The sequence below is a fragment of the Prorops nasuta genome, unplaced genomic scaffold (assembly GCF_024137725.1).
Source record: "Prorops nasuta isolate Cenicafe-Biocafe unplaced genomic scaffold, Cenicafe_Pnas_1.2 PNAS00026, whole genome shotgun sequence".
In the NCBI taxonomy this organism is placed as follows: Eukaryota; Metazoa; Arthropoda; class Insecta; order Hymenoptera; family Bethylidae; genus Prorops; species Prorops nasuta.
In genome coordinates this window covers 3,702,046-3,713,162 of record NW_027116823.1, presented here as the reverse complement: position 1 = coordinate 3,713,162, position 11,117 = coordinate 3,702,046, and positions in this window count along the sequence as shown.

The window sequence follows — 11,117 nt, the reverse complement described above, 5'->3', positions numbered from 1 at the left end:
TCACATGGGGTCATTGAGTACTTATATAGGACTAAAGGGGGTCACATGGGGTCATTGAGTACTTATATAGGATTAGGGGGGTCACATGGGGTCATTGAGTACTTATATAGGACTAGGGGGGTCACATGGGGCCACTGAGTACTTATGTAGGACTAGGGGGGTCACATGTGGTCATTGAGTACTTATATAGGACTAGGGGGGTCACATGGGGTCATTGAGTACTTATATAGGACATGGGGGGGTCACATGGGGTCATTGAGTACTTATATAGGACTAGGGTGGGTTACATGGGGTCATTGAGTACTTATATAGGACTAGGGGGGTCACATGGGGTCATTGAGTACTTATATAGGACTAGGGGAGTCACATGGGGTCATTGAGTACTTATATAGGACTAGGGTGGGTTACATGGGGTCATTGAGTACTTATATAGGACTAGGGGGGTCACATGGGATCATTGAGTACTTATATAGGACATGGAGGGGTCACATGGGGTCATTGAGTACTTATATAGGACATGGGGGGGTCACATGGGGTCATTGAGTACTTATATAGGACTAGGGGGGTCACATGGGGTCATTGAGTACTTATATAGGACTAGGGGCGTCACATGGGGTCATTGAGTACTTATATAGGACTAGGGGGGTCACATGGGGTCATTGAGTACTTATATAGGACTAGAGGGGGTCACATGGGGTCATTGAGTACTTATATAGGACTAGAGGGGGTCACATGGGGTCATTGAGTACTTATATAGGACTAGGGTGGGTCACATGGGGTCATTGAGTACTTATATAGGACTAAAGGGGGTCACATGGGGTCATTGAGTACTTATATAGGATTAGGGGGGTCACATGGGGTCATTGAGTACTTATATAGGACTAGGGGGGTCACATGGGGCCACTGAGTACTTATGTAGGACTAGGGGGGTCACATGTGGTCATTGAGTACTTATATAGGACTAGGGGGGTCACATGGGGTCATTGAGTACTTATATAGGACATGGGGGGGTCACATGGGGTCATTGAGTACTTATATAGGACTAGGGTGGGTTACATGGGGTCATTGAGTACTTATATAGGACTAGGGGGGTCACATGGGGTCATTGAGTACTTATATAGGACTAGGGGAGTCACATGGGGTCATTGAGTACTTAAATAGGACTAGGGGGGTCACATGGGGTCATTGAGTACTTATATAGGACATGGAGGGGTCACATGGGGTCATTGAGTACTTATATAGGACATGGGGGGGTCACATGGGGTCATTGAGTACTTATATAGGACTAGGGGGGTCACATGGGGTCATTGAGTACTTATATAGGACTAGGGGGGTCACATGGGGTCATTGAGTACTTATATAGGACTAGGGGGGTCACATGGGGTCATTGAGTACTTATATAGGACTAGAGGGGGTCACATGGGGTCATTGAGTACTTATATAGGACTAGGGGGGTCACATGGGGTCATTGAGTACTTATATAGGACATGGGGGGGTCACATGGGGTCATTGAGTACTTATATAGGACAATGGTGGGTCACATGGGGTCATTGAGTACTTATATAGGACTAGGGTGGGTCACATGTGGTCATTGAGTACTTATATAGGACTAGGGGGGTCACATGGGGTCATTGAGTACTTATATAGGACATGGGGGGGTCACATGTGGTCATTGAGTACTTATATAGGACTAGGGGGGTCACATGGGGCCATTGAGTACTTATGTAGGACTAGGGGGGTCACATGTGGTCATTGAGTACTTATATAGGACTAGGAGGGTCACATGGGGTTATTGAGTACTTATATAGGACATGGGGGGGTCACATGGGGTCATTGAGTACTTATATAGGACTAGGGTGGGTCACATGGGGTCATTGAGTACTTATATAGGACTAGGGGGGTCACATGTGGTCATTGAGTACTTATATAGGACTAGGGGGGTCACATGGGGTCATTGAGTACTTATATAGGACATGGGGGGGTCACATGGGGTCATTGAGTACCTATATAGGACTAGGGTGGGTCACATGGGGTCATTGAGTAGTTATATAGGACTAGGGGGGTCACATGCGGTCATTGAGTACTTATATAGGACTAGGGGAATCACATGGGGTCATTGAGTACTTATATAGGACTAGGGGGGTCACATGGGGTCATTGAGTACTTATATAGGACATGGGGGGGTCACATGGGGTCATTGAGTACTTATATAGGACTAGGGTGGGTCACATGGGGTCATTGAGTACTTATATAGGACTAGGGTGCGTGACATGGGGTCATTGAGTACTTATATAGGACTAGGGGGGTCACATGGGGCCATTGAGTACTTATATAGGACTAGGGGGGTCACATGTGGTCATTGAGTACTTATATAGGACTAGAGGGGGTCACATGGGGTCATTGAGTACTTATATAGGACTAGGGTGGGTCACATGGGGCCATTGAGTACTTATATAGGACTAGGGGGGTCACATGGGGTCATTGAGTACTTATATAGGACTAGGGGGATCACATGGGGTCATTGAGTACTTATATAGGACTAGGGGGGTCACATGGGGTCATTGAGTACTTATATAGGACATGGGGGGTCACATGTGGTCATTGAGTACTTATATAGTACTAGGGGGGTCACATGGGGTCATTGAGTACTTATATAGGACATGGGGGGTCACATGGGGTCATTGAGTACTTATATAGGACTAGGGGAGTCACATGGGGTCATTGAGTACTTATATAGGACTAGAGGGGGTCACATGGGGTCATTGAGTACTTATATAGGACTAGGGGGGTCACATGGGGTCATTGAGTACTTATATAGGACATGGGGGGGTCACATGGGGTCATTGAGCACTTATATAGGACAATGGTGGGTCACATGGGGTCATTGAGTACTTATATAGGACTAGGGTGGGTCACATGGGGTCATTGAGTACTTATATAGGACTAGAGGGGGTCACATGGGGTCATTGAGTACTTATATAGGATTAGGGGGGTCACATGGGGTCATTGAGTACTTATATAGGACTAGGGGGGTCACATGGGGCCATTGAGTACTTATATAGGACTAGGGGGGTCACATGTGGTCATTGAGTACTTATATAGGACTAGGGGGGTCACATGGGGTCATTGAGTACTTATATAGGACATGGGGGGGTCACATGGGGTCATTGAGTACTTATATAGGACTAGGGGAGTCACATGGGGTCATTGAGTACTTATATAGGACTAGGGGGGTCACATGGGGTCATTGAGTACTTATATAGGACATGGGGGGGTCACATGGGGTCATTGAGTACTTATATAGGACTAGGGTGGGTCACATGGGGTCATTGAGTACTTATATAGGACTAGGGTGGGTGACATGGGGTCATTGAGTACTTATATAGGACTAGGGGGGTCACATGGGGTCATTGAGTACTTATATATGACTAGGGTGGGTCACATGGGGTCATTGAGTACTTATATAGGACTAGGGTGGGTGACATGGGGTCATTGAGTACTTATATAGGACTAGGGGGGTCACATGGGGCCATTGAGTACTTATATAGGACTAGGGGGGTCACATGTGGTCATTGAGTACTTATATAGGACTAGAGGGGGTCACATGGGGTCATTGAGTACTTATATAGGACTAGGGTGGGTCACATGGGGCCATTGAGTACTTATATAGGACTAGGGGGGTCACATGGGGTCATTGAGTACTTATATAGGACTAGGGGGATCACATGGGGTCATTGAGTACTTATATAGGACATGGGGGGGTCACATGTGGTCATTGAGAACTTATATAGGACTAGGGTTGGTCACATGGGGTCATTGAGTACTTATATAGGACTAGGGTGGGTCACATGGGGTCATTGAGTACTTATATAGGACTAGAGGGGGTCACATGGGGTCATTGAGTACTTATATAGGACAAGGGTGGGTCACATGGGGCCATTGAGAACTTATATAGGACTAGGGGGGTCACATGGGGTCATTGAGTACTTATATAGGACTAGGGGGATCACATTAGGTCATTGAGTACTTATATAGGACATGGGGGGGTCACATGGGGTCATTGAGTACTTATATAGGACTAGGGTGGGTCACATGGGGTCATTGAGTACTTATATAGGACTAGGGGGGTCACATGGGGTCATTGAGTACTTATATAGGTCTAGGGGGGTAACATGGAGTCGTTGAGTACTTATATAGGACATGGGGGGTCACATGGGGTCATTGAGTACTTATATAGGACTAGGGTGGGTCACATGGGGTCATTTAGTACTTATATAGGACTAGGGTGGGTCACATGGGGTCATTGAGTACTTATATAGGACTAGGGGGGTCACATGGGTTCATTGAGTACTTATATAGGACATGGGGGGTCACATGTGGTCATTGAGTACTTATATAGGACTAGGGGGGTCACATGGGGTCATTGAGTACTTATATAGGACTAGGAGGGTCACATGGGGTTATTGAGTACTTATATAGGACAATGGTGGGTCACATGGGGTCATTGAGTACTTATATAGGACTAGGGGGGTCACATGGGCTCATTGAGTACTTATATAGGACATGGGGGGTCACATGGTGTCATTGAGTACTTATATAGGACTAGGGGAGTCACATGGGGTCATTGATTACTTATATAGGACTAGGGGGGTCACATGGGGTCATTGAGTACTAATATAGGACATGGGGGTGTCACATGGGGTCATTGAGTACTTATATAGGACATGGGGGGGTCACATGGGGTCATTGAGTACTTATATAGGACTAGGGGGGTCACATGGGGTCATTGAGTACTTATATAGGACTAGGGGGGTCACATGGGGTCATTGAGTACTTATATAGGACTAGGGTGGGTCACATGGGGTCATTGAGTACTTATATAGGACTAGGGGGGTCACATGGGGTCATTGAGTACTTATATAGGACTAGGGGGGTCACAAGGGGTCATTGAGTACTTATATAGGACATGGGGGGGTCACATGGTGTCATTGAGTACTTATATAGGTCATGGGGGGGTCACATGGGGTCATTGAGTACTTATATAGGACTAGGGTGGGTCACATGGGGTCATTGAGTATTTATATAGGACTAGGGGGGTCACATGGGGTCATTGAGTACTTATATAGGACTAGGGGGGTCACATGGGGTCATTGAGTACTTATATAGGACTAGGGGGGTCACATGGGGTCATTGAGTACTTATATAGGACTAGGGGGGTCACATGGGGTCATTGAGTACTTATATAGGACTAGGGGGGTCACATGGGGTCATTGAGTACTTATATAGGACTAGGGGGGTCACATGAGGTCATTGAGTACTTATATAGGACTAGGTTGGGTCACATGGGGTCATTGAGTACTGATATAGGACTAGGGGGGTCACATGGGGTCATTGAGTACTTATATAGGTCATGGGGGGGTCACATGGGGTCATTGAGTACTTATATAGGACTAGGGGGGTCACATGGGGTCATTGAGTACTTATATAGGACTAGGGGGGTCACATGGGGTCATTGAGTACTTATATAGGAATAGGGGGGTCACATGGGGTCATAGAGTACTTATATAGGTCATGGGGGGTCACATGGGGTCATTGAGTACTTATATAGGACTAGGGTGGGTCACATGGGGCCATTGAGAACTTATATAGGACTAGGGGGGTCACATGGGGTCATTGAGTACTTATATAGGACTAGGGGGATCACATTAGGTCATTGAGTACTTATATAGGACATGGGGGGGTCACATGGGGTCATTGAGTACTTATATAGGACTAGGGTGGGTCACATGGGGTCATTGAGTACTTATATAGGACTAGGGGGGTCACATGGGGTCATTGAGTACTTATATAGGTCTAGGGGGGTAACATGGAGTCGTTGAGTACTTATATAGGACATGGGGGGTCACATGGGGTCATTGAGTACTTATATAGGACTAGGGTGGGTCACATGGGGTCATTTAGTACTTATATAGGACTAGGGTGGGTCACATGGGGTCATTGAGTACTTATATAGGACTAGGGGGGTCACATGGGTTCATTGAGTACTTATATAGGACATGGGGGGTCACATGTGGTCATTGAGTACTTATATAGGACTAGGGGGGTCACATGGGGTCATTGAGTACTTATATAGGACTAGGAGGGTCACATGGGGTTATTGAGTACTTATATAGGACAATGGTGGGTCACATGGGGTCATTGAGTACTTATATAGGACTAGGGGGGTCACATGGGCTCATTGAGTACTTATATAGGACATGGGGGGTCACATGGTGTCATTGAGTACTTATATAGGACTAGGGGAGTCACATGGGGTCATTGATTACTTATATAGGACTAGGGGGGTCACATGGGGTCATTGAGTACTAATATAGGACATGGGGGTGTCACATGGGGTCATTGAGTACTTATATAGGACATGGGGGGGTCACATGGGGTCATTGAGTACTTATATAGGACTAGGGGGGTCACATGGGGTCATTGAGTACTTATATAGGACTAGGGGGGTCACATGGGGTCATTGAGTACTTATATAGGACTAGGGTGGGTCACATGGGGTCATTGAGTACTTATATAGGACTAGGGGGGTCACATGGGGTCATTGAGTACTTATATAGGACTAGGGGGGTCACAAGGGGTCATTGAGTACTTATATAGGACATGGGGGGGTCACATGGTGTCATTGAGTACTTATATAGGTCATGGGGGGGTCACATGGGGTCATTGAGTACTTATATAGGACTAGGGTGGGTCACATGGGGTCATTGAGTATTTATATAGGACTAGGGGGGTCACATGGGGTCATTGAGTACTTATATAGGACTAGGGGGGTCACATGGGGTCATTGAGTACTTATATAGGACTAGGGGGGTCACATGGGGTCATTGAGTACTTATATAGGACTAGGGGGGTCACATGGGGTCATTGAGTACTTATATAGGACTAGGGGGGTCACATGGGGTCATTGAGTACTTATATAGGACTAGGGGGGTCACATGAGGTCATTGAGTACTTATATAGGACTAGGTTGGGTCACATGGGGTCATTGAGTACTGATATAGGACTAGGGGGGTCACATGGGGTCATTGAGTACTTATATAGGTCATGGGGGGGTCACATGGGGTCATTGAGTACTTATATAGGACTAGGGGGGTCACATGGGGTCATTGAGTACTTATATAGGACTAGGGGGGTCACATGGGGTCATTGAGTACTTATATAGGAATAGGGGGGTCACATGGGGTCATAGAGTACTTATATAGGTCATGGGGGGTCACATGGGGTCATTGAGTACTTATATAGGACTAGGGTGGGTCACATGGGGTCATTGAGTACTTATATAGGACTAGGGGGGTCACATGGGGTCATTGAGTACTTATATAGGACTAGGGGGGTCACAAGGGGTCATTGAGTACTTATATAGGACATGGGGGGGTCACATGGGGTCATTGAGTACTTATATAGGACTAGGGGGGTCACATGGGGTCATTGAGTACTTATATAGGACATGGGGGGTCACATGGGGTCATTGAGTACTTATATAGGACTAGGGGGGTCACATGGGGTCATTGAGTACTTATATAGGACTAGGGTGGGTCACATGGGGTCATTGAGTATTTATATAGGACTAGGGGGGTCACATGGGGTCATTGAGTACTTATATAGGACTAGGGGGGTCACATAGGGTCATTGAGTACTTATATAGGTCATGGGGGAGTCACATGGGGTCATTGAGTACTTATATAGGACTAGGGGGGTCACATGGGGTCATTGAGTACTTATATAGGACTAGGGGGGTCACATGGGGTCATTGAGTAATTATATAGGTCATGGGGGGGTCACATGGGGTCATTGAGTACTTATATAGGACTAGGGTGGGTCACATGGGGTCATTGAGTATTTATATAGGACTAGGGGAGTCACATGGGGTCATTGAGTACTTATATAGGACTAGGGGGGTCACATGGGGTCATTGAGTACTCATATAGGTCATGGGGGGGTCACATGTGGTCATTGAGTACTTATATAGGACTAGGGGGGTCAAATAGGGATATTGAGTACTTTTATAGGACATGGGGGGGTCACATGGGGTCATTGAGTACTTATATAAGACTAGGGGTGTCACATGGGGTCATGGAGTACTTATATAGGACATGGGAGGGTCACATGGGGTCATTGAGTTCTTATATAGGACTAGGGTGGGTCACATGGGGTCATTGAGTACTTATATAGGACTAGGGGGGTCACATGGGGTCATTGAGTACCTATATAGGACTAGGGTGGGTCACATGTGGTCATTGAGTACTTATATAGGACTAGGGGGGTCACATGGGGTCATTGAGTACTTATATAGGACTAGGGGGGTCACATGGGGTCATTGAGTACTTATATAGGTCATGGGGGGTCACATGGGGTCATTGAGTACTTATATAGGTCATGGGGGGTCACATGGGGTCATTGAGTACTTATATAGGACTAGGGTGGGTCACATGGGGTCATTGAGTATTTATATAGGACTAGGGGGGTCACATGGGGTCATTGAGTACTTATATAGGACTAGGGGGGTCACATGGGGTCATTGAGTACTTATATAGGACTAGGGGGGTCACATGGGGTCATTGAGTACTTATATAGGACTAGGGTGGGTCACATGGGATCATTGAGTACTTATATAGGACTAGGGGGGTCACATGGGGTCATTGAGTACTTATATAGGACTAGGGTGGGACACATGGGGTCATTGAGTACTTATATAGGACTAGGGGGGTCACATGGGGTCATTGAGTACCTATATAGGACTAGGGGGGTCACATGGGGTCATTGAGTACTTATATAGGACTAGGGGGGTCACATGAGGTCATTGAGTACTTATATAGGACTAGGTTGGGTCACATGGGGTCATTGAGTACTGATATAGGACTAGGGGGGTCACATGGTGTCATTGAGTACTTATATAGAACTAGGGGGGTCACATGGGGTCATTGAGTACTTATATAGGACTAGGGTGGGTCACATGGGGTCATTGAGTACTTATATAGGACTAGGGGGGTCACATGGGGTCATTGAGTACTTATATAGGACTAGGGGGGTCACAAGGGGTCATTGAGCACTTATATAGGACATGGGGGGGGTCACATGGGGTCATTGAGTACTTATATAGGACTAGGGTGGGTCACATGGGGTCATTGAGTACTTATATAGGACTAGGGGGGTCACATGGTGTCATTGAGTACTTATATAGGACTAGGGGGGTCACAAGGGGTCTTTGAGTACTTATATAGGACATGGGGGGGTCACATGGGGTCATTGAGTACTTATATAGGACTAGGGGGGTCACATGGGGTCATTGAGTACTTATATAGGACATGGGGGGTCACATGGGGTCATTGAGTACTTATATAGGACTAGGGGGGTCACATGGGGTTATTGAGTACTTATATAGGACTAGGGGAGTCACATGGGGTCATTGAGTACTTATATAGGTCATGGGGGGGTCACATGGGGTCATTGAGTACTTATATAGGACTAGGGTGGGTCACATGGGGTCATTGAGTACTTATATAGGACTAGGGGGGTCACATGGGGTCGTTGAGTACTTATATAGGACTAGGGGGGTCACATGGGGTCATTGAGTACTTATATAGGACTAGGGTGGGTCACATGGGGTCATTGAGTATTTATATAGGACTAGGGGGGTCACATGGGGTCATTGAGTACTTATATAGGACTAGGGGGGTCACATGGGGTCATTGAGTACTTATATAGGTCATGGGGGAGTCACATGGGGTCATTGAGTACTTATATAGGACTAGGGGGGTCACATGGGGTCATTGAGTACTTATATAGGACTAGGGGGGTCACATGGGGTCATTGAGTACTTTTATAGGTCATGGGGGGGTCACATGGGGTCATTGAGTACTTATATAAGACTAGGGGGGTCACATGGGGTCATGGAGTACTTATATAGGACATGGGGGGGTCACATGGGGTCATTGAGTTCTTATATAGGACTAGGGTGGGTCACATGGGGTCATTGAGTACTTATATAGGACTAGGGGGGTCACATGGGGTCATTGAGTACTTATATAGGACTAGGGTGGGTCACATGTGGTCATTGAGTACTTATATAGGACTAGGGGGGTCACATGGGGTCATTGATTACTTATATAGGACTAGGGGGGTCACATGGGGTCATTGAGTACTTATATAGGACTAGGGTGGGTCACATGGGGTCATTGAGTACTTATATAGGACTAGGGGGGTCACATGGGGTCATTGAGTACTTATATAGGACTAGGGGGGTCACAAGGGGTCATTGAGTACTTATATAGGACTAGGGGGGTCACATGGGGTCTTTGAGTACTTATATAGGACTAGGGGGGTCACATGGGGTCATTGAGTACTTATATAGGACTAGGGGGGTCACATGGGGTCATTGAGTACTTATATAGGACATGGGGGGGTCACATGGTGTCATTGAGTACTTATATAGGTCATGGGGGGGTCACATGGTGTCATTGAGTACTTATATAGGACTAGGGTGGGTCACATGGGGTCATTGAGTATTTATATAGGACTAGGGGGGTCACATGGGGTCATTGAGTACTTATATAGGACTAGGGGGGTCACATGGGGTCATTGAGTACTTATATAGGACTAGGGGGGTCACATGGGGTCATTGAGTACTTATATAGGACTAGGGGGGTCACATGGGGTCATTGAGTACTTATATAGGACTAGGGGGGTCACATGGGGTCATTGAGTACTTATATAGGACTAGGGGGGTCACATGAGGTCATTGAGTACTTATATAGGACTAGGTTGGGTCACATGGGGTCATTGAGTACTGATATAGGACTAGGGGGGTCACATGGGGTCATTGAGTACTTATATAGGTCATGGGGGGGTCACATGGGGTCATTGAGTACTTATATAGGACTAGGGGGGTCACATGGGGTCATTGAGTACTTATATAGGACTAGGGGGGTCACATGGGGTCATTGAGTACTTATATAGGAATAGGGGGGTCACATGGGGTCATAGAGTACTTATATAGGTCATGGGGGGTCACATGGGGTCATTGAGTACTTATATAGGACTAGGGTGGGTCACATGGG